The following is an 18,424-nucleotide window of genomic DNA, read 5'->3' as shown; positions in this document are numbered from 1 at the left end:
ACATTTCTTTATCCATTCATCTGTTGATGGACACTTAGGTTGATTCCGTATCTTGGCTATTGTGAATAAACGCTGCAATGAATACTAATACATTTTAAAGGGGTGAGGGGCTGGGTGTTGTGGCTCATGCCTGTAATCCCAACACTTTGGGAGGCAGAGGTAGGTAGACTGGTTGAGCCCAGGAGTTTGAGACCAGCCTGGGCAACATGGCAAAACCCTGTCTCTACAAAAAATACAAAAATTAGCCTGGCAGGTGGTGTGTCCCTATAGTCCTAGCTACTTGGGGGGCAGAGGTGGGAGGACTGCTTGCGCCCAGGAGGTCAAGGCTGCAGTGAGCTGTGATCATACCACTGCACTCCAGCCTGGGTGGCAGAGCGAAACTCTATCTGTAAAATAATAAAATATTAAAATTTAAATTAAATTAAATTTAAAAGGGGTTATTTCAGAATGATGTTAATGTGCCAGAGATGAGGAATGAAACATAGGCTAATCATTCACACAGGGATTAAAAGTAAGTATTCATATGTATAGCTACACATGACATTAGGTGTTCTGCAGGCAAAGCATAGTTTTTCCTGTGTCTCAACTGTCCTCTTTGAAAAAATGAAAATAACCTTAAAATATGTTATTGTTGAAGACAATGAAGGAGAATTGAGTTCTAGAATGGCTAGATGGATACAGACACAGCTGAAAGAGAAATAAAGTCCTTAACATAGCTGTTTCTTCTATATATGGAAAATAAGTCTAAATTGGAGTTGATATCAACTTGAGGTAGAAATGAAAACTAGTATAGTCTTTTTGATTTATTTTTTTAAATTTTTTAGAGACAGGCATATGCCATATGCCTGGTTAATTTTTAATTTTTATTTTTTGTAGAGATAGGGACTAATTCTGTCACGTGGCTGGGGCGCAGTGGCACAACCATAGCTCACTGTAACCTTAAACTCCTGGGCTCAAGTGATCCTCCTGCCTCAGTCTCCCAAAGTGCTGAGATTACAGGCATGAGGTACAATACCTGACCACCCTGCCCCTCTATCCATCCATCTACCCATCTATCCATCTATCTAATCTATCTATTTTAATTATTAGGGTGTGTGAGTGTGTGTGTTTAAGCAACAAGGTCTTGCTCTGTGGCCCAAGCTGGAGTACAGTGGCACAATCATAACTCAATGGAACTTCATACTCCTGGGCTCAAGGGATCTTCCCACATCAGCCTCCAGAGCAGCTGGGTCTACAGGCCCACACCACGAGGCCTGACTAGTTTTTGTGTGTGTGTTTTGTTTTGGAGAAACAAGGCCTTGCTATGTTACCCAGGATGGTCTCAAACTCCTGAGCTCAACTGATAATCCTGTCTCAGCCTCTCAAAGTGCTGGGAACACAGGTGTGAGCCACCAGTCTTTTTAGAATACAGTTTTACAATATGCAACTGAAGACCTTAAAATGAGCATATATTGAAGAATATTTCACACAGAATCATCAGACCAATCAGATAATTTACGGTATATGATTCTCAAACTTTAGCATGTATCAGAATCACCTGAAGGGTCTGTAAAACCATAGATTGCGGCTGGGTGCAGTGGCTCATGCCTGTAATCCCAGCATTTTGGGAGGCTGAGGTGGGCAGATCACTTGAGGTTAGGAGTTTGAGACCAGCCTGGCCAACATGGTGAAACCCTGTCTCTACTGAAAATACAAAAAATTATCCAGGCATGGTGGCGCACACCTGTAATCTCAGCTACTCAGGAGGCTAAGACCAGAGAAACACTTGAACCTGGGAGGCAGAGGTTGTAGTGAGCTGAGATCACACCACTGCACTCCAGCCTGGGCAACACAGTGAGTGATATGCCGTCTCAAACAAAACAAAACAACCACCGATTCCTGGGCCCCCAAACCAGGTTTCCAATTCAGTAGGTCTGGGTGGAGGCCAAGAATATGCACTTCTAACAAATTCCCAAGTAATGCTGCTTTCTCTGGTCCAAAGACCAGGCTGAGAATCATTGATCTAACAAATGGACTTCTATGAAACCATTAAAAATGAAGATCTATATTCATCGATATGATATATACATGCAGTGCTGTACTGATAAACCAGATTGGGGAGGAATTCAGCAGGGAGAAAGAAGCCCTGCTTTGTAGCATTTGCCAAATTCACTGATGTAGCTAATTCCACCATTGCTAATATCAACCTACCAACAATTTGGGCTTGCATAATTTCTTAATTATTGGCTCTGGTGAGCTAGTGCTAGCTGGCCCAAGCACACTAACTAGAAAAATATCTAAAAAGATATAAGGCAAAATGGTAATTAAGCAGTTATCTTTGGGTAAGAGAATTATGGGAATTTTCTTAATGGCTTTCTGTATTTTCTTAATTGTTTTATGAGCATTCTCACTTTTATAATAAAAATCTATTAACAATTAAAAATGAAGTTATTTGCATTGGCTATATCTTTCTGGTCATTAAATATTCACACACACATTCATTCATATATACATACATGTCTATAAAGGTTTGGATTAAGAGTTCTGTATAGTTGGAAGTTTTGCACCCCCTCTAGAGAAGACACTGATATTTAAACATTAAGACCAAGTCTGCTACTGCACTCTCCTTCTGTGTTAACCTGGCCTTGATAAAGTGGAAAAAGAAAGAATGGTAAAGGCCCAGCTGAGAAGTCTTTGAACTCTAGCCCTGGAGCATCAAGGGCTATATGTGTCTGTTTACAAAACTAAGCATTAACAGCTGCCCTAGAATCCAAGCGGAAAATATCCTAAGACAGCCTGCAATGCATGTGCTATAAAACCCAGTTTCACAAAAACAGCAGGAACATAATCCCTCTAGCTTTGCCACATAAAAATGTAGGTTTAACAGTTCACCAAATTGTTAATGAGAAAAAAATCAAAAATAGCTTAAATATCCCACAACAGAAGATTAAATAATTTAAAGCTATAAAATGAAATATGCACCTATTAAATGGTGATATTTTAAAATGTCTAACAACATGGGGAAATGGTCATAAATTATTGTGAAAGGAAAACATGTAAGAAAACTGTGTATATAATCCCATCAATAAACTACATATTTGTATATGAGAGAGACACAGAGAGAGAAAGAGAGAGAGAGAGAATGAGTGTGTGTGTGTGTGTGTGTGTGTAACGACCAGAAAGATATAGCCAAGGTTAATAGCAATTATCTTTGGATTAGGGTATTACAGATGATCTTTTTATATTTGCCCATTTGCCCATTTGTATTTTCAAAAATATCTACAACAAATATATATTATTTTGGGTTTTTTTTTTTTTTTTTTTAGTCACTAAGCAGGGGAAACCCAAATGGTAACAAGTAAATGAAAAGATGCCCAACCTCACACTCAATCACAGAAATAGAAATTAAAACAATATACTTCTTAATTCCCATCAGATTGACAAGGCTAAACAGATGGATAAGATCAAATATTGGTGAGTATTTAAAGAAATAGGAATCCTAATTCACTACGGGTGGGAGCATAAACTGGGTAGCCATTCTAAAAAACAACTTGGCAATATTTAGTGAAATTAAGTATGTGTATGGGCCACAAGTCAGCAATTTCTTTTCTCGGTATATACTAGAGTAACCTTTGCACACATCAATAGGATATATGCATAAGGATGTACACAGCAGCACTATTTGTGTTAGTTTTCAACACACCTAGGTATCAATTATTAGAGAAATATACAAGTAAAATATGGAAATACATATACAATGGAACATTATACAACAGTCGGTTTTTGTCAACTAGATTTACAAATATAGTATGTGCTTGCATAATTCCTTTTGATCAAAAAAGAATAAATAAGATTCAGAGCATAATAACATTATACAGCTTAAAAACACATACACATAAAACAATAGGAAAATATTTCAAAAATAAGCACATACTTACATTAAGCATATTAAATACAGTTGGCCCTCCATATCCATGGGTTCAACCAACTGTGGATTTAAAATATGCCAGAGCCAGCACGGTGGCTCATGCCTATAATCCCAGCACTTTAGGAGGCTGAGGCGGGTGGATCACCTGAAGTCTGGAGTTAGAAACCAGCCTGACCAATATGGAGAAACCCTGTCTCTACTAAAAATACAAAATTAGCCGGGTGTGGTGGTGCATGCCTGTAATTCCTCCTACTTAGGGGGCCGAGGCAGGAGAATCACTTGAACCCAGGACACAGAGGCTGTGGTGAGCCGAGATTGCACCATTGCACTCCAGCCTGGGCAACAAGAGCGAAACTATGTCTAAAAAAAAAAAAAAAGAAAAGAAAATATGCCAGAAAAAAAAAGGCTTAGCCATATGCAGTGGCTCACATCTGTAATTCCAACAACTCTGGAGGCTAAACCAGGAGGACTGCTTGAGGACAGGAGTTTGAGCTTGCAGTGAACTATGACTACACCGCTGCACTCCAGCATGCGCAACACAGCAAGAGCCTGTCTCTAAAAAATAAATAAACAGGTCAGGCGCGGTGGCTCACACCTGTAATCCCAACACTTTGGGAGGACAAGGCCAGTGGATCACTTGAGGCCGGAAGTTTGAGACCAGCCTAGCCAACATGGAGAAACCTCATCTCTACAAAAAATGCAAAAATTAGCTGGATGTGGTGGTGTCTGTAATCCCAGTTACTTGGGAGGCTGAGGCAGGAGAATCGTTTGAACCCAGCAGATGGAGGTTGCAGTGAGCTGAGATCATGGGCAACAGAGTGAGACTCTGTCTCAAAAAACAAAAATAAAAACAAAAGTGAAAATATATAAATGAATAAGCAAGCAAGTGAGCTATCAAGTCATGAAGAGAAGACATGAAAGAACTTTAAATGCACATTACTAAGCGAAAGAAGCCAATCTGAAAAAGCTACATATACTATATGATTCCAACTATATGACATTCTGGAAAAGGCAAAACTATGGAGACAGGAAAAGGATCAGTGGTTACCAAAGGTTAGGTGAGAGGAAGGGATGGACAGTCAGAGCACACAGAATCTTTAGGGTAGTAAAACTATTTTGCATGACACTACAATGGTGGATGCACGTCATTACATTTGCCAAAATCCACTGAAAGTACAACACCAAGAATAAATTCTAATATAATCTAAGGACTTTGGGTGAAAATAATGTATCAATGTGGGTTTATCGATTATAACAAATTATGAAACATATAATTGGTCTTCTTCCCCTTTCTTGACATATACCTCATAAAACTATTGGCACCTCTGGAGTGATGAGTATCTTTTACATGCTAATGAGATCTCTAGATAGCTTCAAGGATAAAGGCTGGTCACCTGAAAGACCAAGGCATAAGAGGGTTGGGATTTCCAGCCCCAGCCCCCAACCTCCAGAGAGGGAAGAGGAGCTGAAGGATAAGCTGATTACAAATGGCCAACGACTTAATCAATCATGCCTATGTAATGAAGCTTCCATAAAAACCTGAAAGGACAGCGTTTGGAGAGCTTCTGGACAGATGAACACATGGAGGTTCCTGGAGGGTGGCACACCTGAAGAAGGCATGGAAGACCCATGCCGCTTTATACCTTGCCCTATGCATCTCTTCCATCTGTCTCCTTTGTAATATCCTTTATAATAACCCTATAAATGCAAACGAAGTGTTTCCCTGAGTTCTGTGAGCCACTCTAGCAAATTAATTGAACCAAAAGAGGGAGCTGTGGTAACCCCGATTTATGGCTAATCAGCCAGAAGCACAGGACACAACCTGGGGCTGGCAATTGAAGTAGGGGACTGAGCCCTCAACCTGTGGGATCTGATTCTATCTCCAAGTAAATAATGTCAGAATTGAGTTAAAATGTAGGATACCCAGCTGGTGTCTTCCAAAGAATTGAGTGGTTGCTGGTAGACAGAAATCCCCATACATTTTGGTAACCAGAGATGCTGTGCTATATTGAGTTTGTATTCGTTTGATTTTTCTTATATCTCCTGTGTACTATTCTGGTAAGGAATGTTGACAGTAAGAAAGGCTGTGGGTTTGTGGGGGCAACAGGTATATGGAAACTCTCTATTTTTTTGCTCAATTTTGCTATAAACCTGAAACTGTTCTAAAAAAATTAAGTCTTATAAAAACTAACCAGAAAAAAAAAAAAAAAAAAACCGGGATGGTACTCAAGAACAGTAACAACTAACTGGCTATAAACAAACAAAACAAAGAAGTACAGATCTGGAAGGTTCATGTCAAAGGCACCAGAGCACATCCATATGTACAATGGAAACCACTAACAAAATATGTAAGACTAGATTATTTTTTTTTGAGACAGAGTCTTGCTCTGTCGCCCAGGCTGGAGTGCAGTAGCGCGATCTCGGCTCACTGCAAGCTCTGGCTCCCGGGTTCACGCCATTCTCCTGTCTCAGCCTCCCGAGCAGCTGGGACCACAGGTGCCTGCCACCACGCCCGGCTAATTTTTTGTATTTTTAGTAGAGACGGGGTTTCACCATGCTAGCCAGGATGGTCTCAATCTCCTGACCTTGTGATCCGCCCACCTCGGCCTCCCAAAGTGCTGGGATTACAGGCGTGAGCCACTGTGTTGGGCCTAAATTTGTTTTTGAGACAGGGTCTCACTCTGTCACCCAGGCTGGAGAGCAGTGGGGTGCAATCAGAGCTCACTGCAGCCTCAAACTGCTGGGCTCAAGTAATCTTCCTGCCTCAGCCTTCATGAGTAGCTAGGACCACGTGCACACACCACCATGTCCAGCTAAATTTTTAGGATTTTTTGTAATGACAAGGTCTCACTATGTTTGCCCAGGCTGGAATCAAACTCCTGAGCTCAAGTGATTCCTCTGCCTCAGCCTCCCAACGTGCTAGGATTACAGATGTGAGCCACTGTACCCAGCCGAAAACTTTTTAATCATGGTGGAAATAGACCTCATAATTCAAATCCAGTTTCTGCAGCTATTTTTCTTCAACAGATGAAGAAAAATACTACTAATCAACAATATCTCCTTGATCACAAATAAATCTCTAGAATAAATTAAATGATTGAGTCCCTATCTGCTATATGGATCCTAAAACACAAAAATAATAACTAAAAATAGCAGGAGCAGATGCCTTTTACTGAGAGCCCATAAATTATTTCACTGTACATATAATATCTAATCTTTCTAACAATCCTCAGAGATTACACACTACATTACTATCTCAGAGAGATTAACTGATTTGCCTAAGAACACACAACAACTATGTAGTGTAACTAGGAATCAAATATAATCTTCTGCTATAAAGTCTGTGCTCTTTCATTCTACCCCAATGTCCATAAACCAAACAATTATAATAATATCTTCCATTGTAGCACCTCCAATGTATTAGGCACTGTATTAGGTACTTTACATAAATTATCTCCTTCAAACTTCAAGACTGCCCTAAAAGTCAGATATTATTAATTCCATTTTACAGATGAGGAAATAGAGGCTTATAAATTCAGTAACTTGCCCAGTGTCTCAAGATACAAGCCAAGTTTCACTTTGCATTATCAAAAGCTCACTTTCACAACTAAATTTAAAACTATCTTTACTATTTTTAGTCCTTTTGTTCTCCACACTATCCAGTTAAATATTACTATGTAATAACAAAGCACCTATGTGCTGAACATCACACTGAAGTCAAATGAACACAATTTTGATATAAAATAAATATAATCATATAACTGTGACAGATGTTAACTGGTTACTCAAAAAGTCATTCCCAAATCCCTGCTCCCTCCTTGCCTCTCATTACAGAGGCCAAAAGACGAAAACAGCTAGAGGTGATCACATGACCCAATTTTGGCCCTTGGAACATTAGAAGTGACTTGCTGGAATCACTAATAAGAAAGCTTTTCCTTGGCATAGTCTTTTTCCTTCTTCCTTGAATGTAGGTGGAAGGCTGGAGCTGCAGTAGCTGTCTTAAGACCATGAAAGGCCAAGCAAGTCACAAATTCATAGGCCCCAGCAATGTTGAACCATTAAAGCAACATGAGCAACTGCTGACTTCAGATTTATGTAAGCTTTATAGTCAGGTTTTCAATTACTTACAGCTTGACTCACTTCTTATATATCACCATATCAGAAACTCTACCACAATTTTAACTGTAAGTAACTTCCTGGCCAATAATTAAAAACGAAGTCACGTACTAGTCCTAAATTAGTCTGACAAAGTTACAATCTCCTGATGAGGACTATTCTGACTGGGAGCTGTGAGAAGATTGAGCTGAGGAAAGAATGAGAGACAAGAATACAGAATCAGGGAGCTCCCTGGGCTCTGAATTACGCACATGGTAAGAGCTCAGACTCTCAAAATAATCACCAAGAGTATATCATCAGAAGGGACACATCCTTGAATAATAATATAAGCCTTCAAGAGATTGGTGGGGCATGGCAGCTCACGCCTGTAACCCCAGCACTTTGGGAGGCCGAGGCAGGCCAATCACTTGAGGCCAGGAGTTTGAGAACAACATGGCCAACATGGCGAAACCCTGTCTCTATTAAAAATACAGAAAAAAAGAGGCCGGGTGTGGTGGATCACGCCTGTAATCCCAGGACTTTGGGAGGCCAAGGTAGGCAGATCATGAGGTCAGGAGTTTGAAATCAGCCTGGCCAATATGGTGAAACCCCGTCTCTACTAAAAATACAAAACTTAGCCAGGTATGGTGGCACGGCCGTGTAGTCCCGGCTACTCAGGAGACGGAGGCAGAAGAATCACTTGAACCCCAGAGGCAGAAGTTGCAGTGAGTCAAGATCGCCTGGGTGACAGAGCAAGACTCCATCCAAAAAAAAAAAAGATTAGCCAGGCATTGTGGCGCACGTCTGTCATCCCACCTACTTGGGAAGCTGAGACACAAGAATCGCTTGAGCCTGGGAAGCAGAGGTTGCAATGAGCTGAGATTGTGCCACTGAACTCCAGTCTGGGCGACAAAGCAAGGCTATGTCTCAAAAAACAAAAAAAGGTTGAAAAAAAAAAAAAGAGATAACATGCTTCAAAACAAAAGTTAAGACTCTTGTCCAAAAAACTTCATAGTTAATTTTCTTAGGTATGATCAGGTCTTGGGGTTATAGGAAAAAAACAGTTTGCATTTAATAATAAATGTTTACTGAAGTATAATATCCTTTTTCTTAGAAGATGCATGCTCAAGTATTTAGAGGTAAATTATCATGATGTCTGCAACTTACTTTCAAGTGGTTTATATAAAAGAGGATACATACATATTAGAATACACATATAAAGTATGGGAAAATACGAAAAAATATTGAAATATCAGTGGGGGATATACAGATGTTCAACATACGTCTTACAACATTCTGCACATTTGAAATATTCCATAATAAAAAGTTGGTGTTAATGTTAATTTCCTGGTTTTGGTATTGTACTACAGCTATGTAGCTATGTAACTGGGTAAAGGACACAGAGGACTTCATTTTCCTATTTGTATACCTTTCTGTGAATCTAAAATTATTTCTTTTCTTTTTTTTTTTTCTCCTGGAGACAGAGTCTTGCTCTGTCACCCAGGCTGGAGTGCAATGGTGTGATCTTAGCTCACTGCAACCTCCGCCTCCTGGGTTCAAGCAATTCTTCTGCCTCAGCCTCCCGAGTAGCTGGGATTACAGGCATGCACCACCGCGCCCAGCTGATTTTTACATTTTTAGTAGAGACAGGGTTTCACCATGTTGGCCAGGCTGGTCTCGAACTCCTGACCTAGTGACGTGCCCGCCTCCGCCTCCCAAAGTGCTGGGATTACAGACGTGAGAAAATTATTTCAAAGCAAAAAGTTAAAAATGTTGGGAAGATTTCTTGCTTGGTAAGATGAAGTAAATACATCTCCCTTTATCTTCCAGTTAACTATAACACTGGGACAGAATGCATGAACAGCTATTTGAAGATGCTGTAAATATCACAGGTGGATCCAGGGAAATCACCAGAATTCCAACTACCCCCAAACCAGCTATGAGTTTATCTTTTTTTTTCCCTCTAGTATCCTCCAACCTGAACTCAACACAACCTAAAACCCAGAACTAAGCACAATGGTGCAGGCGGAGAGAGAAACAGAACCCTCTAGCTCTGGCTCAAGGCCAGTAAAGGGAACTCCTACAGCTCAGAGAAGATGAGGGAAATCCTTTGGGTATTTTTTTCTCTTTTTTTTTTGACAGGGTCTCACTCTGTTGCCCAGGCTAGAATGTAGTAGCACAATCACAGCTCCCACAACCTCAAACTCCTGGGCTCAAGTTATCCTCCCGCCTCGTCCCCCCAGAGTGCTAGCATTACGGGTGTGAGCCACTGTGCTCAGCAGCTTGGGAAAACTCCATACTCTCATGTGTCAGTCCCCAGGTCATCCATGGTGGGGGCAGCAGCAACAGCAGAAGAATCTGGGAGTGGAAAGCCACCTCCAGGAACAGAACTTTTGAAGGAAGGGAACCTTTCTCTCCATACAGTGGAGCCTTGCCTCCAAGTGGGCAGGACAACTCCACTGTTTTGGGGTTTTTTTTCCTTCTCTTTCTGTCCGTAGGAAAGTGACCCCATAATGTTGTTTATGAACTGCTGGGCTCATCTTCAACCTGTGTAGTTATGCATCTGATACCAACTGGCATAATAAAAACTTTGATAACTGAGATAATGAGTAGACCTACACCCAGATCCCAGACTGACCACTGGGTGGAACACTTGTGGGACAGTTCTGAATAACACTGCCAAAGCTCAGAAAACTGAATTTATATGGAACCACAACCCACAGAAGACTAAAATAAAAATACCAACATTCTCCACAAAACATAAAGAAAACTGGCCAGGCACAGTGGCTCATGCCTGTAATCCCAGAACTTTGGGAGGCCAAGGCAGGCAGATCACATGAGGTTAGGAGTTCCAGACCAGCCTAGCCTACATAGCAAAATCCCATCTCTACTAAAAATACAAAATTAACCAGGCATGGTGGCGCACACCTGTAATCCCAGCTACCGAGGTGGGGGTCACACCTGTAATCCCAGCACTTTGGGAGGCTGAGGCAGGCAGATCACTGAAGGTCAGGAGTTCAAGTCCAGCCTGGTCAACATGGTGAAACCCCATCTCTACTAAAAATACAAAAATTAACCAAATGTGGTGGCACATGTCTGTAATCTCAGCTATTTGGGAAGCTGAGACATGAGAATCACTTGAACCTGGGAGGTGGAAGGTGCACTGAGCCAAGATCACACCACTGCCCTCCAGCCTAGGAGACAGAGCAAGACTCTGTCTCAAAAAAATACATAAGTAAATAAAATAAATAAATAATAATAATAATAATGGGTATAGAGCTTCAGTTTTGCAAGATCAAAGGAGTTCTGAATATTGGCTGCAGAGCAATGTGAATGCACTTAACATTTAAAGATGGTTAAAATGGTAAATTTTTATGATATGCTAATTACTTCCCTACTCCAAATGTTAAACACTTTTGTTAAACACTTCATTCACAGAAGGTACTATACCTTTTAATAATTAGGACTAGAGGGTACAGGAGGGTTAGGAGTAATAAAAAAGTCATGTAACTTCTGTATTAACAAAAACCTGTAAAAACATGAACTGAATGCTGTTTTTCAAATAAGAATCACTGTAATTTTAGAACCAGGAATCTCATTTTAAAAAATGGTAAGTAGGAGAACACTAATCTCTAAGCAATATAACTTATTTCTTCCAGAATTACTAAAAGTCCTTTTTGCATTTTAAAATAATTTGTACAGGCCCTGCACAGTGGTGCACACCTATAGTCCCAGATACGCAAAGATACAAGTACGCTATGATCGCGCCTATGAATAGCCACAGCACTCCAGCCTTGGCAATACATAGTAAGACCTGTCGCTAAAAAAAAAATACATAAAAATAAAATTAACTTTACATAGTCATGTATCTTTACCCAAGAACTTCATCATTTACTTCCTTCCAAGGATTACATAAAGTACCAAAATAAACACTACCATATTTGTAATTTCTTTAGAGTGTTTAGGAACTTTTGTTGTTATTTGTTTCAGAGAACAGTATTTCACTATTTGAGAGATTTTCATCCCCTTAGACACAGGCCTACAGAAGATAATGTATTCAACAGATCTGTATCAGATATCAGCAATTAACCTACTCTGACTTCTTAAAAGCAAAAGTGAGCTAAAAACAAATGTTTAAAACAAAAAGTCAAGTTAAATGCTTAAAGGCTTTCTGTACGCTTGCACATATATGCATATATTTGTTATTTAAGATACAGTATTTTACATTACCTATAATCATTATTCCTAATCTGTCTATTGTAAAATACCTTATCTTGGTTTTATTTATTTATTTTTGGGTTTTTTTAGAGACAGAGTCTCTTTCTGTCACCCAGGCTGGAGTGCAGTGGAACAGATCTCAGTTCACTGTAACCTCCACCTCCTGGGCTCAAGGGATTCTGCCACTTTAGCCTCCAGAGTAGCTGGGGTTACAGGCGTGCACCACCACACCCAGCTAATTTTTTGTATTTTTAGTAGAGATGGGGTTTCCCTATTTTGGCCAGGCTGGCCTCCAACTCCCTGCCTCAAGTAATCTACCCACCTGGGCCTCCCAAGGTGCTGGGATGACAGGAGTGAGCCACTATGCCAGGCCTCATCTTGATTTTAAATGCAAAAAAAAAAAAAAAAAAACTCACTCCTGTCATCCCAGCCCTTTGGGAGGGAGGCCAAGGTGAGCAGATGGCTTGAGCCCATGAGTTCAAGACAAGCCTGGGCAATACAGCAAAACCCCATCTCTAGCCAGGCATGGAAGCGTGCATCTGTAGTCCCCGTTACTCTGGAGACTGAGATAAGAGGATCACTTGAGCCTGGGAGGCAGAGGCTACAGTGCTAACTGCACTCCTCCCTGGGCAAAAGAGGAAGACCCTATCTCAAACAAAACAAAAACAAAAACAGCTTTCTCAATTACTGTACCTTTTGAACTAAAATATATTGTTTCACAAAAATCAGTCAATTCTGATCATTAACAGTTGAGAATTAACAAACTTCTGATATTGCCTCTATTGACACACTAGGTGGTTCAGTTTTTTTCCATTATAGAATTTTACCTGCAAATACTAGGGAAATAGTGCTGAGCCAACTCTGTTAAATTAAACTCACTATGATGTAAATCACTTTGGAATGAGAAAGTATCTAGATAGCAAGAAAATCTTCTGGGTCTTCTGCTTCCTAAAGCCTATTGTCCATTCCTATAGTGAAGAGACCACAATCACATGTAATGTTTACAGAATTCTCTAAAAATATTTTCTATCACATCCAGAATTTGAGTATTAGTTATATTCAAATCTGCCACAGGCAGTTTATATAACTGGTAGCAGTCAATAAGGCAACCAAATACTCTATAACTTTGCAGTTTTCTCATCCCACTGAAAAAACTTGGCCAGGCGTGAGGGCTCACGCCTGTAATCCCAGCACTTTGGGAGGCCGAGGCGTGTGGATCACGAGGTCAGGAGATCAAGACCATCCTGACCAACATGGTGAAACCCCATCTCTACTAAAAATACAAAAAATTAGCTGGGCAAGGTGGCACATGCCTGTAGTCCCAGCGACTCGGGAGGCTGAGGTAGGTGAATGATGTGAACCTGGGGGGCGGAGCTTGCAGTGAGCTGAGACCATGCCACTTCACTCCAGCCTGGGCGACAGCGCAAGACTCCGTCTCAAAAAAAAGAAGAAAAACTTAAGATATTTACCAGACAGTGAGCTGAGACCCAGTCACTGCACTCCAGCTTGGGCGACAGAGCGAGACTCTATCTCAAAAAAAAAAAAAAAAAAGATATTTACCAGAAATTTAGCACAATCCTGAAAAAATTGTACACAATCCTGTACAATCCTGAAAAAGACTTCCCTTAAAGAAAGAGAGACAGACAAAACAAATGTGGAGGTATATAATGATTATATTGGCATTCGGTCCTCAAATTTATATTGGAAATCAATTTTCCAAATAATTCTCAAATTATTCAAACAAACAAGAAAAAAAAAAGACCCAAGTAGGCTTTGAACTAACATGTTCTTAAAACAACAACAACAACACAACTCCAAACTACAAATCTTATTTTCCATCTTGTTTATAAACTTTTGTCTCTACTTCTGATTGTAGCAGTATACTGTTTTGTTGACACAAAAGAAAATTCCAGGCCAGATGCAGTGGCTCATGCCTGTAATCACAGCACTCTGGGAGGCCGAGGAGGGTGGATCACCTGAGGTCAGGAGTTCAAGACCAGCCTGACCAGCATGGTGAAACCCCGTCTCTACTAAAAATACAAAATTAGCCGGGCGTGGTGGCACATGCCTACAATCCCAGCTACCTGGGAGGCTGAAGCAGGAGAATCACTTCAACCCAGGAGGCAGAGGTTGCAGTGAGCCGAGATTATGCCATTGCATTCCAGCCTGGGCAACAAGAGCAAAATGAAAGAAGAGGGAGGGAGGGAGGGAGGGAGGGAGGGAAAGGAAGGAAAGGAAAGGAAGGAAAGGAAGGAGGAAACGAAGGAGGGAAGGAAGGAAGGAAGGAAGGAAGGAAGGAAGGAAGGAAGGAAGGAAGGAAGGAGGAAGGAAGGAAGGAAGAAAAAGAAAGAAAGAAGAAAGAAAGAAAAGGAAGAAAAAGAAGAAAAGGAAGAAAGGAAAGAAAGAAAATTCCAAATCTATTTCACTTTTTTTCTGTTTAGATATTTTCAATATCATAGTCTACTACACAAGAATACATCAAATTCTTATTGAACTCATACACTATAACATCCTGCAAATATTCCTCTTTTTAATATATTTCACGTTATCTATATTATCTTAAAAGTAATACAAATCGTGGCAAATATTTTCCAAAGATGCCTACAACATTAGATTCCATCCCATATGCTCTTCTTACAATGTGATGTTGATCCTTTCAAGTGGTGGGGTCTATGTCCACAGCTTCCTTGAAACCTGGGAGGACCTTTACAACTACATCAACTGGTAGGACAGAGCAAAGTAACACTATGTGACTTCCAAAATCAAGTCAAATATGCCATGCACCTTTGCCTTCCTCTCTTGGGATGCTCTCTCTCTTGGAATCCAGGTACTATGCTGTGAAGAAGCCAAGCAGCCACAAGGAGAGGTCACATGAAGGTGTTCTTGCCAACAGCCCAGGCTGAGGTCCCAGCCAACAGCCAGCATTAACCACCAGATATGTGAGTGAGCAAGCCTGCCTTCAAATGATTCCGGTTCCCAGCCACTGAGCCACTCCAACCCTTCTAGCCATCTCACCTCATGCTATATGTTAACAGAGACAAGTATCCCTACCAATCAAGCCTTGCTCAAATTGCAAATACATGAACAAAATAAATGACTGTTGTTTTAAGCCACTAAGTTTGAGGTACTTTGTTACACAGCAATAGATAACTACAACACAAGCTCATAAATACAATCCAGAAAACAGACAAAAAGAAAAACAATTTTAATTATTCTAAGTTTTACCATTATAAAACATTTTGACACACATCTTACAATTAAGAAAATGTTGGCCGGGCGCGGTGGCTCAAGCCTGTAATCCCAGCACTTTGGGAGGCCGAGACGGGCGGATCACGAGGTCAGGAGATCGAGACCATCCTGGCTAACACGGTGAAACCCCGTCTCTACTAAAAACTACAAAAAAAAAAAATTAGCCGGGCGAGGTGGCGGCACCTGTAGTCCCAGCTACCCGGGAGGCTGAGGCAGGAGAATGGCGTGAACCCGGGAGGCGGAGCTTGCAGTGAGCTGAGATCCGGCCACAGCACTCCAGCCTGGGTGACAGAGTGAGACTCCGTCTCAAAAAAAAAAAAAAAAAAAAAGAAAATGTTTTGCCCTACCCACCTAAGATTCCAAGTGGTTTTATCAGGACAAAGGGTTATATTTGTAAAGGCAAAAAAATGTTTGCATCTAACTACAAACAGGAAGAAAGACTGTTAGCCTTCAATCCACTTTGCTTATCCTTAAATATCTCTTTCACTTACCTGTCCTAAGTGAGGTGTCTGAGGATTGCTGGCCCACCAATATTCCAACCTATGGATACAGATCAAGACCTTGAGTTGTAACAGCAGCTGCACTGGCACTTTTCCCCAGAAGAAGTTGCTTAAGCCTCAAATCTGAAATTTTCAAGGAAAGAAAATCTTAAATATACATACCTCCTTTCAATCACTTAAAATTTCACTTCTATAGTTGAGTAAGGACTGATGGAGTTGGTTAGGATGCATGGAAGTGAATGCACAGGTTTCACTAAAAATAGAGTTGGCCTATGCAATTCTTGAAACAGGGCAAAAATAATGACAATTTTAAAAACTGAGGTGGATAATATGCGTTCAAGTTCCAGCCTTACATTCTTAAGAGCTATATGATCTCAGTTAAGTAACAAATTCTCTATGCATAAGTCTGATCATGTGATGAAGACTGAGGGAACCAGATCAAAATTTTGAGCTAGGAGTCAGAAGACCTGGGTTACAAACTCAGTGATCATTCTCCCTTGTTGTAAGAACTTTGATACATCTCTATGGGCTCGATTTTATCATCTCTAAAAGGGGAGGGTTGAATTAAATAGTGGTTGTTCAAATCTAACTCTTGAACAGATGCTAGCCATGACTAAAAACTATAAAGTTACCAATTATGCTTACTATGAGACTGTCCTTCCTACATTTTTGGTGTTAAAATGGCTTATTTTATGAGATTATGTGAAAGTAGCAGTAGATGGTAGCAGTTGTTAAAGTTCTCTATAGTCAAAATCAAGAGCTGTAATTCTGTGTGAGCAATCTATAAATTCTTTTTAGACATTCTAGTGTCTGTATGATTTACGTGAACTCTAAAATTCCTTATACTTCTGACATCCTACATACTCACTATTCAACTAATATTTATTAGGTATCCAATATGTAACAGGTAGTCTACTTGTTGCTGGGCTACCCAAAACCTAAGATTAGTTCCTCCTCTGAAAAGCTCCCAATTTTAATAGGGAAATAGATACATATATCTCAAATATAATATAAATGGGTTAAGAGTTATTTACAAAACTGTAAATATGTATTTGTTTAAAACACTGTAAAACTCAGTGGTGCTTTTCTTCACTAGCTTCTAAGCAGCTGAAGGTTATAACAAAGTTTACACCACTTTATATTCTTAGCATCTAGTACAATGCCTAATAAATAGCAGGTATCAGTAAACAGTTTATTAGAAAAACTGATTCAATAAATTGGTAAATGGCTAATCTATTTTTACAGAAATTAAAGTTACAGTAGCAAAAAGTAAAAATTCTTAGAACTTTTATCCAAAACCAATTTTATTTATTTATTTATTTATTTTGAGACAGAATTTCACTCTTGTTGCCCAGGCTGGAGTGCAATGGCACGATCTTGGCTCACCGCAACCTCCGCCTCCCGAGTTCAAGCGATTCTCCTGCCTCAGCCTCCCGAGTAGCTGGGATTACAGGCATGTGCCACCATGCCCAGCTAATTTTTTTGTATTTTTAGTAGAGACGGGGTTTCTCCATGTTGGTCAGGCTGGTCTTGAACTCCCTACCTTAGATGATCTGCCCACCTCGGCCTCCCAAAGTACTGAGATTACAGGCATGAGCCACTGCACCCGGCCCCAAAACTAATTTTAAATGTGTATTTTGTGCCCACATCTATCATATTGCAATCTGAACATACATGCATATTTTAAAAGCAAAATAAATTCACCAGACAAGGCAATAGTGCTGTTTCTGAATAAGAAGACAAGAAGCAGTTAACTTTTTTTTTTTTTTTAGAGACAGGGTCTTGATGTGTTGCCCAGGCTATAGTGCAATGGTGCCTCACTGCACAATCACGCCTCACTGCAGTCTCAAACTCAAACTCAAATGAGGCACAATCATGCCTCACTGCAGTCTCAAACTCCTGGGCTCAATGATCCTCCCACCTCAGCCTCCCAAGAAGCTAGGACTACAGGTGCATGCCACCATGCCCAGCTAGTTTTTAAAAACTTTTTCTGTAAAGACAGTCTCGCACATGCTGGTCTCAAACTCCTGGGCTTAAGCAATCCTCCCCGCTTGGCCTCTCAAACTGCTGTTTACAGGCATGCACCACCACGCCCAGCTGGGCAGCTAACATTTAATGGGGACTGATTATTTGCCAAAAGCTCTTCTAAGCACCTCCTATGGATTATCCCATTTAATTCTGAACAACGCTCATGAAATTGACTATTTTTTTTTAAGAGATGAGGGGTCCTGGCTGGGCACCGTAGCTCACGCTTGTAATCCCAGCACTTTGGGAGGCTGATCAGGTGGATCACCTGAGGTCGGGAGTTCGAGACCAGCCTGACCAACACAGAGAAACCCTGTCTCTACTAAAAATACAAAATTAACCAGGCGTGGTGGCACATGCCTGTAATCCCAGCTACTCGGGAGGCTGAGGCAGGAGAATTGCTTGAACCCAGGAGGTAGAGGTTGCGGTG

At 40.6% G+C, this 18,424-nt stretch overlaps 1 protein-coding gene across 7 annotated transcripts in view; it reads right to left on the bottom strand.

Moving 5' to 3' along the window:
• NUMB (numb homolog (Drosophila)) overlaps positions 1-18,424 on the bottom strand; it is a 205,435-nt gene that overhangs the window by 137,287 nt on the left and 49,724 nt on the right. For all 7 annotated transcript variants that reach the window (XM_011949606.1, XM_011949610.1, XM_011949608.1 and 4 more), the window contains one exon: positions 15,961-16,092. The gene's annotated coding sequence lies outside the window, so the exon portion shown is untranslated. The remainder of the gene's footprint in view (positions 1-15,960; positions 16,093-18,424) is intronic.

Source organism: Colobus angolensis, unplaced genomic scaffold, assembly GCF_000951035.1.
Source record: "Colobus angolensis palliatus isolate OR3802 unplaced genomic scaffold, Cang.pa_1.0 Scaffold3, whole genome shotgun sequence".
In the NCBI taxonomy this organism is placed as follows: Eukaryota; Metazoa; Chordata; class Mammalia; order Primates; family Cercopithecidae; genus Colobus; species Colobus angolensis.
The sequence above is the reverse complement of the archived record's forward strand: the minus strand, read 5'-3'. Positions and strand labels throughout refer to the sequence as shown.